Consider the following 17,241-nt stretch of genomic DNA (forward strand, 5'->3'; position numbering starts at 1 on the left):
GTCTAAACAACCTTATTTACCTTGCTTACCTTGGCTTTTCTCTTGCCTACCAAACCAGTCAAACAAATGTCAAGCAGAGGAGGAAGAATCTCTTCCCTCAACATGCTGGTTGTCCTCTTCCATGTGAAGGAGCATTGCTGACTCCCACCCAGCTTACTGTCCACCAAGACCCCCAGGTCTTATTCTGCAAAATTGTCTTCTAGGCCGTGAACTCCCAGTTTGTATTTTGTTGCCTGGATCCATATCAGGAACCACTGGTGCTGTACAGGTTGGTATAGACACCCTTTTGAGTTACTTAAGTCTACTGGATGTCTGGCCAAAGGGATATCACCTAGCAACCCATACCCTGGGCTTTCAATTTAGTGGCTCCTCTGACCCATTTCAGAACTGAACCTCGTTTCACCTAGGACCATGAGAGGAAGTGAGGATGCCTGGGAGGACAGTTCTCTTGACTACCTCTGTTAACTACCACCACTTGATCACCTATCTCCATGGCAAAAGCAAGGCCAGGGCAGTGCTCTGGTGAGTGTCCACACAGCAGAAGTGTCAGGTTCAGGGCTGACAGTGGGTGACAGTGGGCAACATATCCAGTGGAACTAGATTTGGGAGGACAGTGAATGAATCTGCCTTCATCTTATGCAACAGTGTGCCATTGACCATATCTCAGACAAAAATATAACCACAGAGGTGTATCTCTGCAGTTATATCACATCTCAGGATACCCACCTAGGAGCATTTATGCCACAATTGAGGTAAATATAGTGAGATACACAGGCCTACCAAACATGAACGATCCTAGCAGAAATCTATAAATGGCTGTGCCTGAAAATCTCCACTGACCTGTAGGAATCAGGATCTTGTACTCCAGCCTGTTGATAAGAACGTGTTCAATGAATCCAGCATCCACTATTTCTGGCAACCATGGTGATAATTTGCCTAATTTGTTGTTGATAACCAGTAAATGAGCTGATCTTTTATAAAATTCTTGCTGTGTTTTTCATGTTCATAATTTCCTATGGCAATAAATTCCACAGTTTACAGTTAATGAATGGAAATCTCATTGAATCAGTTTTTAATTGACAGCTTTTTAATGTCATCACATTTATTTGTATTTGCTTTATGAGACAAAGGAACAGAATGTTCTGATTTCTAATGCTTTTCTTATATAATGTACTTTTATCGTGCATTTTTCTTCTGTTTCTTCAGGGATCAGTCCTAATTACTCAGTTTATTTTCCTATGCAAGCACTTCCAGTCCACTGGTCATACTTTCCGATATCCTAAGATCTAACCTAAGTTCTGCAATGTCCCTTTTGGGATAGGTGATCAGCACTGCACACTCCAAATGAGGTCATACCATTAATTATAAAAAGACATTATATGCCAATGTTAATTACCCTATTAGTCTTCACGTAACCTAACTTCTTGTTAGACTCCCAAGTACAGCTGCATATCAAGCAATCTACAGCAATTTCCAGGTCTGCTATTGGAGTGGCTTCCATAAATTTAGAGCCCTCTGAGATGTTGGAGAAATATGATCTTTCCCTTTCAATGTGAAATGAAACATTTATTATGTTGATGAGTAAACTATTTGAATTAGGCCTCTCCAAAGTTTCTTTCAACTTCTGTGATCTTTCCTAACTTAAATAACTCAGTGATACCTGGAAAGCTTAATAAATAGAATTACTACTGTCCTACACTTCTTTTTAAACCATTGATAGACATTAGACAATAACGTCTGAGTGCAGTAAAGTGCTTGCTGTGTTCAGTTGGTTGTTTTGGTGTGGTGGTTTTTTTAACTGGTCATGTAATTGTACTCTTTGACCTTTTCTTCATGACAATGTTCCTACTCCTCTCAAGATTATTTTGTTTCATACGATCATAGAATATCTCAATTTGGAAGTTACCCATAAGGATCTTCTTGTCCAACTCCCTAATCCTTGCAGGACTACCTAAAACTAAACCATATGACTAAGGGTGGTGTCCAGATGCTCCAGAACTCTGGCAGGCTTGGCACCTTGACCATTTCCCCAAGGAGCCTGTTCCAGTGACCGACCACCCTCTCAGTGAAGAACTTTTTCTTAATGTCCCATCTGAGCTTCCCGTGATGTAGTTTGATTCAACTTCCTCACGTCCTGTTGCTGGTCAACAAAAAGAGGAGATCAGCACCTCCTCCTCTGCTGCCCTTCTTGAGGAAGGTGTGGACTGTGATGAGGTCACCCATCAACCTTCTCTTCTCCAAGATGAACAAGCCAAGTGACTTCAGCTGGTCCTCGTAAGTCTTGCCCTCAAGGCCTTTCACCATCTTGCTTGCCCTTCTCTGGACACACTCTTATAGTTTAATGTCCTTCTTATACTGAGGCACCCAAGACTGCACACAGTACTCAAGGTGGGACTGCACCAGTGCATTGTAGGGTGAGACAGTCGAGTCCCTCAATGCGACAGCTAGGCTGTGCTTGATTGCTTGATGCACTCCAGAACATGGGGACATGGTTGTCCCTTTTGGTCTGTTTCTTCTGTAGAATCTTACTCATGAAAATGTCAAAGGCTCATGGGTAGTTTTATTAAATTATGTGAATCAGTTTTCCTTCATCTATCCCTTTATAGATATGTTCAAAGAACTTTAAAAAAAAAAAAAATGAGCAAGATTTTCCTTTGCAAAAAACACGCTGGTTTCGTTCTACTTCATGATATCCCAGACACTTTATTTTTCTCCGTTGGTAAGCAACATTTCAACTACAGACTTAGGCCTTAATTCTCTAAATATTCTGAAGAGTTTTTAAAGAGTAAAATTCTTGCTATGAACAGGATCAGAGGCTAATCTAAGAATTCTATTGAAAATAGCTCCACCAATATAACAAATATAATGAAATTTAGATATTCCTAAAAATGTGGTGTTGGTGTTATGGCTTTAATTCACAATAGAAGAAAATTAATTAGCCTAGAGAGATCACTGTGCTATCAAGTTCATTAACTCAGGTCTTATTCTCTCTGGCATTGTTTGGAATATTCATACCCTGAGATTTCCACTAGTTAAAATGCTCTTATCTTTTTGTTTGAAGAATAAGGACAAGAAAATAATTTTATTGAAAACTGTCAATACCTTTTTCCTAATAGAAATTGATCACACCGAAGGTCTGTTGAGCTGAACAACTATTACCATGGTCAACAGAAGATAGCTAAGATAATGTATTACAACAGGACAAGTAAGCAGTAATATTTCTTCAAAATAGTCTGCAGCCTTCAGAAATTTGTACTTAGAGACTTCTTCAGCTAGATACCAAAACTGTTTGTTTAATAACCCTTGATGGAATTTTCTATGATATTGTTCAACCACTCTAAACTTCTGTAAACTTTTAGCATCCACATCATCCTTACTAGCTGGAGATTAGGTGCTGAGTATGATGGTCAATCCTGTACTTTTTAGTTCAACCCTTCAGTGAATCTCAACAAAAGAGAACTAAGTTTTATTGTTTTGTGGACGATGTTCAAACCACTTTACCAATGTTAGAAATGGTTTAGTAAAAGAAGTTTAGCTTTTTTTCCAGCACAGAAAAGATCTTAGGGTTTACAGTGGAATTCTGTCTTGAAGGAGTGTTTACTTCTGCTGCTGTTAATGACTATTTTGCACTTGGCATCAGAGTAAAATCAGTCCATTAGGCAACAAGGCTTCTGCATTATAAATTATAAGATTCCATGATTTCACCATTAGACCAAATGTGTACTAAGAAGGGCTTATTCTCTTTTTAGCATCAATTTGTATATATTCCTCCTGCCTGGTATAGTTTCAGGGGTGATTAGTCTTCTATACGAGCCCTGAGTAGTGATTTTAGCAAAGAAGGGAGAGGCCTCTGTTGCATTCACAAAGCAACCCTTAAAGAAATGGAGGAGGAGTGGAAAAGCTCAAACCTGAACATTATACTCTAATAACCTCCTGTATAATTTCACTGCAAATACATTTTCCAATTGTACAGTCATGTTGCTCTCAATTAGCATGTGGAACTTTTGCTGGCTCTTTCAGTGGTGTCAAGAATTTCACCTTGGATGTATCTAGAAGCGTTTTTCAGTTATCGAAGTTTTTACTAACCAGAATCTCTCCTGTCCTTGCCTCATAAGTATACTAGACAATCTAATCAGACAGTTCTAGACTTTCTGAAACTGACTAACATCCATGGATTTCTGCCTGTTTGAGGACAAGAACATCAGGATAAAGTATGATACGAAAGAAGTCATACTTTAACCATATGTTTCTAAGATAAGTCCTGATTTTTGTTGAAGGAGGCAACAAAAAAAAGCAAAAATTTTGTTTAAAACAAAAGACCCTGACATGCTCTGGAGATGTACTACCAACATGATGGCAAATCACTTCAATTCATTTTTGTTCTAGTTTGGAACCTACAAATTGGCAAAGCTGCTGCTTAAGACATCTTTCCACAGAAATTGCTTTAAGGTAGCTACATGTAAAGATTCACAGAAAGAATAAAGAGTAATTACCATTGAAGACAGCTCAAGCTGAAGAGAACTCTGCACTTCACGGCAGCAATTAAAGGAAGTAAACTTGGTAAGATGGATAATGAATAGGAGATAAAGCACACAAGTATCACATTGGAAATCAATGGAACACTCTCTTCAGATTCAGTCCTGAAATGGATGAAGAAATAGACAGTATCCAGAAACAAACAATGAGAATGATTAGGTGTATGGCATACAGAAAACTGTTTTATGAAGAGACATTATGAGATCAAGATTTAGTAATTTGGCAAGTTGATTCATACAAGCTACATGTTTAAACATGTATCACGGAGAATCACAGAATAGTTTAGGTTAAAGAGACCTCTGGAAATCAGCAGTCAAGTCCCCTACTCAAGCAGAGTCAGCTAGATCAGAGTTCCCAGGACCATGTCCAGTTAGATTTTAAATATCTCCACAGATGGAGACTGCACAATCTCTTCAGGTAACCTGCTCCAGCGTTTGACAACTGTCATTGTAAAAAAAGGGGAGGCCGCGAAGGGTGGAAGGTGTCTATGTAACATGTATATATAGATACAGATATGGCTACAGCTATATAGATACATACACATGTATTTACCGTCATCCTACGATCCCATGTGAGCAGGAGTGTGTGCAGGTAAGAGGAAAAATATATGTAAGAATTTTTACTTACAGAATCTTTGTTTCTTCCTGCTATGATATCAGGCAAAGAGGTTTTCAGAGGCTGTAGGTTTGCTAAGAATTTATTTTCAAGTTCCAGTACCTACAAGAAGATACGAACTGTCTGAGGTTTGTTTTAACTACATAAAAATATGATTGCTTGTTTAACTCATTCTCAAAAGGTAAGGTCAGAAGCTTAGTAGGATACTAAGCAAAGTCATTGCTGATGTTATTCTCATTTTAAATTGACATTTAAATTGATAAAAGAATGTGTATTTCAGAATCAGATTTAGAATGTCATTACTCTTTTAAGTTTGAAGATATTTTGGAGAAATACTTCCAAAGATAGAAATATTTTAACCTTAAAGCAGATTCCTCTGTACCTGATTAGTGAAGGATTTCAGAATCTTCCTCTAAATTATCAGCTGTACTTTAGTACCAGAGATCTGTCACTGGATTGTGAAAATGCTGTCTCTGGTCTGTTTTAGTCATTCATGGGTAAGTTCAAACATCATTGGATTTTTCCAGAAAACTATGCTGCAATATTTTACCATTTATCTTGATTTCTGTCTGTAAATAGTAATTTTAAAAATATAATTGGGAATTTTACATAACGTGAGAAATATCTGACAGCACCTACCAGCACATTTTCTCAGTAAACGACACAGAATGGTTTACCAAATAATAAAATGAAAGCGTACATATTTTTTCCAGATTATTCAAAAAAGAAAATTATAAAAATCCTTTTCCCTTTTTGGTTTAGTTTTCTCATCGTCCTGGTTTTGTTAAAAACTAAGTTTCTCTTTTAGTGAAATTCTCTGTCAGCTAAAGCCTTCTAAACAACTGCAGTTTTCCTGAAAGCTAGATACATGCTTTGGTAGACATAGCAATGGAATGCAAGGTCACTGATAATGATGCATCTCGCGAGATATGCAAGCAGGAGGTGAACTGAAAATTGACCAACTAAATATTCCATCCCATTCACATGATACTTCATCTAAAAGTGGGAGATCAAGGGAATCTCGTCCCTTTTTACTTATGGCCGACATTGGGAGAGGACCTTGCGAGTTGTCCCTGCGAACTGAGGCCTAGTGACAGACTGAATCCGATTCCGGTTGGCTGCAGAGTCCAGTCCAGGACTTTGGGTGCCGGCCCTACGTATGCCGGAGCAGTTGCTGGGACTTTCAAGATTCGTTTTGTATATTTTGTGTTATTTTCTCTATTTTTATTGGTAGCATTAGTAAAACATTTTTAATTTTTCCAACTCTCTTCTCTTGGTCCTTCTTTCCCTCCCAATCACCTGTCCTTAGTGGGAAGTGGGGAGAGGGAGGGGCTGAAGGGGGAAAGGGGGGAAGGGGAGGTTAACAATACATCTGCCACGGTTTTATTGTCACCCCGCAATCAAACCATGACACTCATGTATCCAAATTTCTCTTGCCCAAATTCATCTCTGCAGTCCGTTCTATTATTCTCACTTTCTATTCTGATCCAGATATGTTAACATTTCTCAAAAAACAAATACTTTGTCTGCAGTGCAGAAAAATAAAGTATCCTGGGGCATTTCTTACATGTTAATTATACCTCTGGCTGTTTTCCAGGAACAACTGTTTTAAAAACCTGTGCATGGAAAGCAACACTGATGAAAGAATCAGTATTGAAAATACTGCTTATTTAAAAATAAAAAAAAAAGGTTGGTTACTTTCAGACAGAAAATATAATAGTGGATGCAGGGATTTAGACATAATAGTCACAAAGAAAAAAGAAGTAAATAAGCAAGCCAAACACCTGAGACCTCTTTAGTGACATAGTAAGAGATATGTAGATAGAAAGAATGCATGCATACATAGACACATACAAACACACACACATATCATTCCACTTTTTTAATTTTCTGAGTATTGCTTATTATCTTGTCAAACACCATATGCAAAGATAATACAACACATTGTGTACTAACCTATCCTCTGGTCCAGAACTGTGCCATGTGACTTGGTTACATGTTAAATTTTTTTCAGAGTAGCCTCCAATTTTTACATCTTGGATTTTCCATGTGCTGTTTGAGTCTGATTTTAAAAAAAAAAAAAAAATCATAAAAAACCAAACATGAATATTCTTATCCATAAACAGAGAAAACAAGAGCTGTAGAATCCCAGAAGTAGATGGGAAGTAGACTTTTACTAGATATCAAACTCAGGCTGAGAAGAGAAGTACTTCTTGCCACTTTGTATCACAGTACTTAAGGAGAGCATGCAAAAATCACTGAGTTATCAGTTGGTACCTGGGAGTTATGGATTATGTGGCACAGGTAGATGTAAGAAAGATCTAGTTCCACCACTCTCAGAAGTTGTGGGTAAAACCTTCAATCAACTACTCGTCCTTAATATAATCATGAGGTGAATTAGGAAAGATCATCCCTTTAAAGTGTTGCCCTTTACAACAATCACTAAGATATTCACCTCCTTTGATACCACATGGTTTATTAAAATAGCGGTCCCCCTGCTTGCAAGGCAATTTATATAATTTTCAGTTTCCAGTATAAAGCTATCAGGCCCATTTAAACTCTATTTTGACTACTGTGTGGTCTTGTGCAGAAGAAAATAACATGATCTTGCCATGTCAAGGTAGACCTAAAAACATAGACTTGCCCAGGAACTGTACAGTGCAATGCAAAAGGATTGTTGATAGTCTACCATAGGTTCTTTCCGAAGATCTCAAGAATTTATGCTTCACGCATGATTTTCAGGACTTCTATCTGGAATTCAAAATAACCATTATCCTTTGTTTTAGGAAAAATTCTCAATCCTTCACAACTACTGGTTTCAGAATTTCTGGGTTAACACCATTGTTATGGGACCTTCATCGATCAGTCCATGAAACCTCTGGTGCCAGAAGGAGAATGGCCACAAGGATGGTGCCTTACCGTAGTCAGCTCTGCTGCAGTAATATGTCTGTATATTTCAGGTTAATGCACCTGTAGGTGCTTAGTTTCTGCAACTCACACAGATTATAAAGGAAATACCAAGTTCACGACAGTTCAGTTTGCTTTTTGTCTAAATTGTTAAGAATGGCATTTTTTTCATCACCTTATATAAGTAAAAAGTTATGGCCCTCTTTTGCTCTGTTTTCACTTCCTTCCTATGAAACAAAGAGTTCTTGTCTACTTCTTTGAGGGAGGATGAAAAAGCATTTCAGTGATTAGTGTTTACAAAGTCCTAAGAAGGAGACGTCCTAAATCTAAGTCACCAGGATCAAAATAATTAGAAAAATTCTCTGTTCCAGAACTTCTGTAAATGTTCTCACATATACACAGCCTTTGATCAATTGATCAAGATGGCTGTGATGCATTTACTCGTGTGGAGTAGATTATTACACAACGTAAATAAATAGTCCTATAGAGATCTCACTGTAAGTACTTGTGGTTTGCAGTAGTATTTGATGCAAGCAAGAGCATTTACTATCAATTGATAATGAGTAAAGAGGGTCCACTTCAATTTTAATTAAATCAATAGTAGCGTTGTCATTTGCTTCACTAGGTAGATGCTTTGTCTTTTTTACAAGCTTCCTAATAGTCCATTGTAAAATATGTTTCTCTCTAGTGAGATCAAAATGCATCCAATACTGTCATAACAGAGCACATTCTCACTGCCATTCTTCAGCTCAGAAAGGCTTTTCAATGTGGTTGCAGTCACTGTGCTATTTTACAGCGTGTAGCTTTTACCATGGTTGGCACTTGTTTGGTCATATGTGTTCCACTGGAATAATGAGATAGACACACAGTGTGACATGCAAATATTAAAGAATGCTTTCCTAAGCTATGGAACAGATAATAATATGTTCAGCTCCTCTAAATTAAAAGCATCATTGTTTTTAAGCATGAAAGCATAAAAAGAAAAAAAAAAGTTACATTGACTAACTGCATCCTGTAAAGGATGCAGCACCTCCACCCCCAAGAGAGATCTTAAAAACTGATGGGCCTTGTAACTTGCCAAAGCTTCAAACTATTTCAGTACATGGCAGTTTTTTATAACAACTGAAAAAAACCTTAGAACAGACTCATTAAAGTGCATGCAAATATTTGAAGAGAACCTTCAACTAGTAGAGCTTTCTCTTTAAAACGTAAACATTTTGCCAATTATGAGGTTAGCAGTTTAGAAAAACAAAAAACTTGAACATGTTTATTAAAGATCTACATTCTCTGAAAGTGACTGGGGTGGACAGTCGTCAAAATCATGCAATGGATGACTTGTGTATATGCTAATACTCGTGCCATTGTAGCACATATATATCCCAGCCAGCAACTGTTTACAATGTCTTTTCATATTATGCTGGGAATCAGACTTGAAGAAGAACGCTTTTATTGGTTTTTAGGGCCAGGCCATGAAATAATGCTTTGAATTCTATTAGGCAACCCATGCAACTTCTCAGTCGTAGACAAACGCCTGGTAACATTTTTAAAAACAGAGGTATTTTCACAGCCAACCATTTTTCCCTTTCAGGTTAATTATTATGACCCAGAATTTTGCTTGCAATGTATGATATACAAGGCTACTTGTAACCTACTGAGGTTTGCTTTTTTCTAATTTAAATAATGGACAGATATACTCTCTGACAATTGCCAGAGTGAGTCACTCAGTGGCCCAGTGTCACTGAAGCTGTACACATGTAAATGAGAAGACAATTTGGCCTGCGGTCTGGGCTTTGCAGTCAAGATCTATATGTGTTCATGAGTACAAACCAGTACTGTTCTCCTTTTGTTTAGCAGGCAGCATGCTATCACAGTTGTCTGTAGCAAGCGAGTGGTTTCCAGTGTCTTTAGAAAAGATTGACACAGCAGCCAGATTGTGTTCTTGAGCATAAAACTCGAGGAAAAAACATGCACATGATGAGTATATTTTGTGTGTGATTTCTATGAGCTCATTGCACGGGATCTGGGGGTCCCGGTGGGCAGCAGGATGACCATGAGCCAGCACTGGGCCCTTGTGGCCAAGAAGGCCAATGGCATCCTGGGGTGTAGTAGAAGCGGGGTGGTTAGTAGGTCGAGAGAGGTTCTCCTTCCCCTCTACTCTGCCCTGGTGAGACCTCATCTGGAATATTGTGTCCAGTTCTGGGCCCCTCAGTTCAAGAAGGACAGGGAACTGCTGGAGAGAGTCCAGCGCAGGGCCACAAAGATGATGAAGGGAGTGGAGCATCTCCCTTATGAGGAAAGGCTGAGGGAGCTGGGGCTCTTTAGCTTGGAGAAGAGGAGACTGAGGGGTGACCTCATTAATGTTTATAAATATGTAAAGGGTGAGTGTCACGAGGATGGAGCCAGGCTCTTCTCAGTAACAACCAATGATAGGACAAGGGGCAATGGGTACAAACTGGAACACAGGAGGTTCCACTTAAATATGAGAAGAAACTTCTTCATAGTGAGGGTGCCAGAGCACTGGAACAGGCTGCCCAGGGAGGTTGTGGATTCTCCTTCTCTAGAGACATTCAAAACCCGCCTGGACGCCTTCCTGTGTAACCTCACCTGGGTGTTCCTGCTCCAGGCGGGTATTGGACTAGATGATCTTTTGAGGTCCCTTCCAATCCTTAACATTCTGTGATTCTGTGATTCTGTGATTGTAAGAAAGAAGGCTGAAGTTCCTTGGAAATTTCAGGAATTTTGAAGTATGTTCCATGAATATTAATTCCAAGTCCTTGCCTGTCTGCCTATATTATTTTGGTAATGTAATTTAAGTTTTTCTATATTATAGAAGACTGGATTCTACAAATAGACTGCCTTTAAAAGTGTGAATGTACTGATTGAGCTCAATTAAGTTAGATTATTGACAATAGTAATTATAAATACCTAAAGGAAAAACCAAAACATCTCAATTTACTTTGTTATAGATATACTTTTTTGTAACTGCAGCTAAAAACAAAGTCCTGGTTGAATGTTCCCCTGAGTACTCTAGCAAGCAAGGCCAATATAGATAATACTTTAAACTGGACAGCGATAGATTGCTTTTTCTCAGGATAGCACAGGTGAGGTCAGCAGTTCAGAAATGGCATTGTAGGACTTCAGACCATTTATGAAATCCATCTGAAAAACCCAAGTAGACTCTCAGGTGAATAATCCATTCTCACCTCTGTTTTCTGCAAAAACGCAGCTAAGTTTAAAAATAATCTAGATATATTTACCTGAGCAGCAGGTGTGTAGTATAGAAATCTGGATCCAAAATCTGTCAGTATGTGTGCAATATTATTTTAAATTACATTAAGAAATCTGAAATAGATTTTTGAAGTTGCTCTGATTAATTTGATGCAACTTGAACTATGTCTCATATGAGACTGCAGACAAGCACAACCCAAGTTAAAACAAACAGGTTTAGTAGTTTTTCACAGTTATAGTATACCAAACTCTCTCCATAACCAGGTATCACAGGGCTTATTAAAAAGGGCTCTCTTTTCTTCGACAGATTACCAATGACTCTTTCTTTTCCACCTCTCCTTTTAGTTACATTTAATAGGTCTTTAAACCTGGAAGAACCTACCAGCTGCAACCTCCAGGGACTCATTTCATATTCTTGCAATTTAGTGGTGAAGCTTGTGATTTCTTTTTTCTCTACATCCACTAAATATTTTGAATTTTGGTGGTGGTGGTGTGTTTTTTTCTTGGTTCTTATCTCCAGCTGCTGGTAAGTATTTGTGTCTTCTGTAGCTGCTTGTGTTTGGGGTGAGTTTGATGAGGAGCTTTTCCCCGAGTGCTCACTTTGCTTCTGTTACCCTGAAGCCAGTACCGGAGACAGCAGGGAATGTCATTCTGACCTTTATGCGTACAGCTGTTCTTCTTAGAGGGGTTAGATATTTGTTCTTTATTTTATTATGCGTATAATGTACCTTGGGTTAAAGTCGAGGTTAGCTCATGATCCTGCTTATGGAAGAAGTATTTTACTGCCAACAGGTCTATGCAAGGTTTTCTACAAATTCACAATAAAGACATAAATGGTATCTGGTCTAAGTTACTACTTAGCAAACTCTGTAGAAGTGTTCATAGTCTTATGGCTCAATATTTATGACTGAACTCTGTTGGGGCTATACAAAAGTAAGAGTAGGATTAGATAACATCTTTGGTGTGATTCTTTCCTTCTATTGACTGCATCTCCCTTGTATTTTCTCTTTCAGTTCAGTAAGGTTTACCAGGTTGGCTTGCATCTAATTTCTGAATTACATCTTGATTTGTCAGCTTCTCATTTATTGTCCTAATACAATATTGACAGTGTTCGGGTTTGTTACTTTACAAATATCCTGCAATATATACAATATAAGCAGGCAGAATGATGTAGAACATAGAAAAAGAAAACCTGTAATGCAAGCAGTAAGAGAATATGCATATGCCCTGTATTTTTCCAGTGGTAAAGATACAGAAAAAGGCTGCTTTGTATATCCTCTGATAGCAAGCTCCATAACTGGGGTTTTATTTTCTGAAATGCAATGTAATTTTCTCTTTGAAATTAATATGAATCTTGATTTTCAAAACATATATAAATAGGAATTTCAATTGTCAGAGTTCTACTTACTACCCTATGACAGGCCCAGTTGTAGTCTTTTTTCATTGAGGATTATGTATTTATTAAGCCATTATAAATAATTGGAAAAAGTCTGAAGAATTGACTTAAATTCCACCGTCAATTTACTCTGGCATGTGTTTGTGCTGCTGCTGAAAAGGTCATTTCTACTCTTTATGCTCTTTGTACTCTTTATTCTACTCTACTTTTTATGCTGGACCTAATGTTCATGTGGCCTCAACATTAACTGATTAAAATGGTGTAAGGTGAAAACTAAGAGGAGTGAGAGGTGGTTTCCTGAAGAATTTTGCTGTGTGGCTGCATGAATGCCAGCCCTGGCAAGTGGGAACATGGAGGAGGAGCTTCAGGTCATGATGGCTGTGACTGCTTCTTGGGGCACTAGCCTGTGCCAGATTTAAACCTGAACCACTAAAAGACAGCATTTGACCCTCTGTTTCCCCAGCCTGTGCTGTGTTACCCATCTGTAACTCTCTGCCTCAGAGACGTGACTAAGCTTCTTTGTACTGACCCACTTAAACATGACAACAAACAGCACCCAGCCAAGGAGCAATTTATCTTGCGGAAAAATAAAATTGAATTCTTGATGTAGCACACTATATTCCCCAAACCCGCAGGCTGGTTTTGCTTGTGGCCTAGCAGACAGTATTCTATGTAATTTTCATTAATTTAAGTGATTTCTGACCATGTCAGTTTTGTTTCATGGTAAACTAAACGTATAATTTAACAGTCCCAATAAAGGGAGGGTCTGCACAAGCCCAGCAAACATTACTGTGAATCTTCATGAAACAGTGAAGGTTGTGTATCCTAATGTATTTGCAATTCTAGTTTGAGAGAATACTGTCTCTGCCCACTGTGTTTATTCTTCTCAAAATCAGCATAACTGAATTTTGTCTCTAAATACTTTAGAAATTACAAGCATCTTTCTTTGATGAATATTTTGGGGTTTTGTTTGGTTGAGGTTTTTATAAATTTAGACTGAATGTGTGTTCATTTTCTGAATCATAATCTTATTCGTCTCTCCAATTTGTTTGGTTTTTTTTTCCCTAGAGTTTAGGAAAACATGATTTCAGAACATTGCAGAAGTAGTATAAAGATGTACTGTCCCATGCATTCAAAAGCATTCCCTTTATCTTGTACCTTGGTGACTTATAAGAACAAAGAAAAATGTCCGTTCGCTACACATTAAAATCCCTGGTGAGTTAAATTTTTCCAGTTATAGTGCTGTTTTGAGTGATTTATGGTGTATGATGCATGGGTAGAAACACACAGGCAACATTTAATAGCCTTGTTCCAAAATCCAAGCAACAATATGGATTGCACGTGTTACGTGTTGGGGTCAGTATTTAATCTTATATATAACAAGAGCCATTACATTATGACAGTAGCTGATGTCAACACAACATATTCTGACTCACAGAAGTAAATTTGTGGGTGTCTGTTCCCGGTATTCCAACCGGAGGTTTCTTCTAAGTCTTGCAGGAAGAACACATTTCTGGCTGTGCTCACAGTGAAGGTGCTGTCAGTATGAACTTAAATGTTTAAGCTAAATTTTGTGTATGGTGACGAATGGTGAAATGCCCATGGTTCTTCTCTGTGCCAGTGTCTCCCAGCTCACTCTTACTGGCACTACAGGGCCTAGTGATGGCTCTAACATAAAAATGCAGTTCTGTTTCAGCATGCTTAGTGTTAATCTTGTTAGCTGTGGGACAGCCTTTCATTACTGTTTCTGTACAAACCAGTAACATCTTAAGTGTATTTTCACCATTTTCCTTCTTTATTTAAAGCACTATGAATGTTTAAATGTTTCAGATTGTCTCTACATATATATGTACATAAGTATTTCCCTCTCTCATAATTACTTATGACATAGTCAATGAAACTAGCATGAAACCAATTTACAGTAAATGCTTTTCCACTTATCTTGTAGAGCTGATGGTTAAGGCTATATCTACATTTTTAGTGTCAAAAGATAGTAGGCCATGTTGTCCCTATTGCATTGCCGTCTGTCTTCTTTTTAACCCAACCACACCTAAAAGAAGGGCAAGTATCACAGTAGATGCACACAGAATCGTATCTTGAAAGATGTGAGCCTGGGTCAAAATAAACAACCAAGTCTTAATTTATTATCAATCAGTTTTAATCAGTGTTTATTCACACAAAACCTTACATAGTAGCTTAAAAAATAACACATGACACATGGCTGCTGAATATTAGCCTGTTCTCCTAGACTACAGCAAAGTAAGATATTCTGTGGTGATGCAAGACTAAAATCAGGGAGTATTTTTCGGTCCTCAAGTAGGAGGTGCAATGCAAAAGCAATGTATGATCTTTGATATTACACCTTTGATGTACATTTTTATGTTGATAATTTTGTGATCCTATCACTGGTATAAATAATCCTTGCCTACAGCTGGTTTCTATGTTGGCACACAGACACCTTGGGTCCAGCAGAAGTGGTCTGCTGAAACGTAGTCCTAAGAAATGCCTTAGAGCATGAATGAAACTGTAGAGATGGGCAATTCTTGTATTGGCCATATTAGAAGTATAGCAATTACAAGGCACTAGTTGGTATTTCATTGGTGATGCTATTGAGAAAAGAGCTCATAACAGCTCATAACACTTCCACACACAGCTTTCATTTGAAATGTTACTGATCGGGAAACTGATTGAAGTGCATATAGCTGAACCTTGATTTGGTCCCATACTGATTACTTGTATCATTTGCTTTTGTTTTTCAAACAGTTATCAAATTGCTCTGAATAGATGAGAGTGGTACAAGCATGGGAAAGAATTATCCACATAATTCCAGTCTGTGAACATGATCTATATTAACTTAACAGAACACCATGCTTTCGTGTAAATGTTCTCAGGGCTAAGGAATTTAATAGAACCTCCATACGAATATCCAGGATTTTGCATTGGGTCCCTTGCTTCAGGATTGTAGCCAAAATATATGATTATAATTAAAATTTGCTCATTTCAACAATTAAAAAATCCCTTCCCCCTCAACATGTTTGTGATAGAGATTTTATTTTCAGAAAAACAAGGCTTTTTAAATGTCTCGATAGCAGATGTTGCTGTTAACGAAGTATCCCAAGGATATATGCATTATGAAACAATCACCTGGAAAGGATGTAAACTGAGCAAGGGAAATTCACTGCAGAATCATAAATATCTCATTCTGCATAGAGAACTGCTTGTTACTGCTATCAATATAAAACCATGGCTGTAACGCAGAAAGAAAAACAAAAGTAAAACAAATTAGCCATAGACACCTGGTCAATAAGAAGAATTGCTGCCAGGGCTAAAGCAAGTAAAACCAAGCTGCAGGCAGGTCCAGAAACCTTCCAACAAGGCAGACGAGACAAGCCTCAGTCTTGAGGACTTGCAAACTCGCTACAAGTACCAGGAATACTGCATTACAGGGCTACCTGGCTACATAGGTAAAGCAATCATATTAAAGGGTGAAATTTAATAGTGAGTCAAGAGAACATGTAGGGATCACTGATTCCTTAATAAATGAAGTGAACAGATGAATGTTTCAATGTGTAATTTTACTTCTTGTTAATGGTAAATGCGAAGTCTTAAATTGATGCATGTAATTCTGACCCCATAGTTATTATTGCAGTTGATTAACTCCTTATCGAGAGTCATGATCCTTCCTAAGTCTCTCTGGATATGATTGAATATTGTGTGTTTTACATTAGCACTGCTGAAATATTTGAAGTGAAACAAAAGTCAACCCCATCTGTATTTCAGGCAATAATGAAATAAATACATTGCACTTCTTTGCACTTGACCTTGTTTATAGGTTTATACCCTGCAAAGAGAGAATGGTCTTCCATGGCCTTTACAGAACCAGAGACCACTAGGAAAGCAATTAAGAGACCAGTCCTAGGCAGCAAAAAGAAAATCAAAAGAGAATCTGAATGGGAGCACTGATTTAATCTCATTAGCCTCTGTAAGATCACAGGTCATTCACAAGCTTGTGAGACTTTCTCTTATTCTATAAAAATGAGTGACATTTCTGTAAGGAAGCTGTACCTCCATACGCTGTCTGGCAAAAGGCAGTAGGAAAGATGAGTTGGCATTCTTGTGACTCGCCTTGTTGTCAGTTGCAGGTTCACACCCTGCCTGACTGTCAACAAGGAACAATACTACCTAAAAGCTCTACAATGTGAGTTGCTCTTTCCCACCTTTCATTTTGCCTTTCTTTCCTGTGTTTGCTTCATGGTTCAAGTTCATTAGCTTCTAACAGAAAACTTGCTTATTATAAATTATTTTAAAACTGCAATGCAGTCCAATAGATGCCAAATCTCCTCCTACATTTCGGGTACATCTTAAGCTGCCAACAAAGTGCTCTTGTTTTGTTGTTCTGTGGTCTGCTAAGCTCTTCCACATGAACAATTCCAGATTATACATGAATTTTCTTAATAAGCATGTAGATCTTGGCCTCCATTTCTCACAGTCTGCTTGAAGGACTTTTTTTAAACCTTTCACCATCCTTTCCATTTGGATATCAACTCTCTCCAAATACC

The sequence above is a fragment of the Caloenas nicobarica genome, chromosome 2, assembly GCF_036013445.1.
Source record: "Caloenas nicobarica isolate bCalNic1 chromosome 2, bCalNic1.hap1, whole genome shotgun sequence".
NCBI classification, from domain to species: Eukaryota; Metazoa; Chordata; class Aves; order Columbiformes; family Columbidae; genus Caloenas; species Caloenas nicobarica.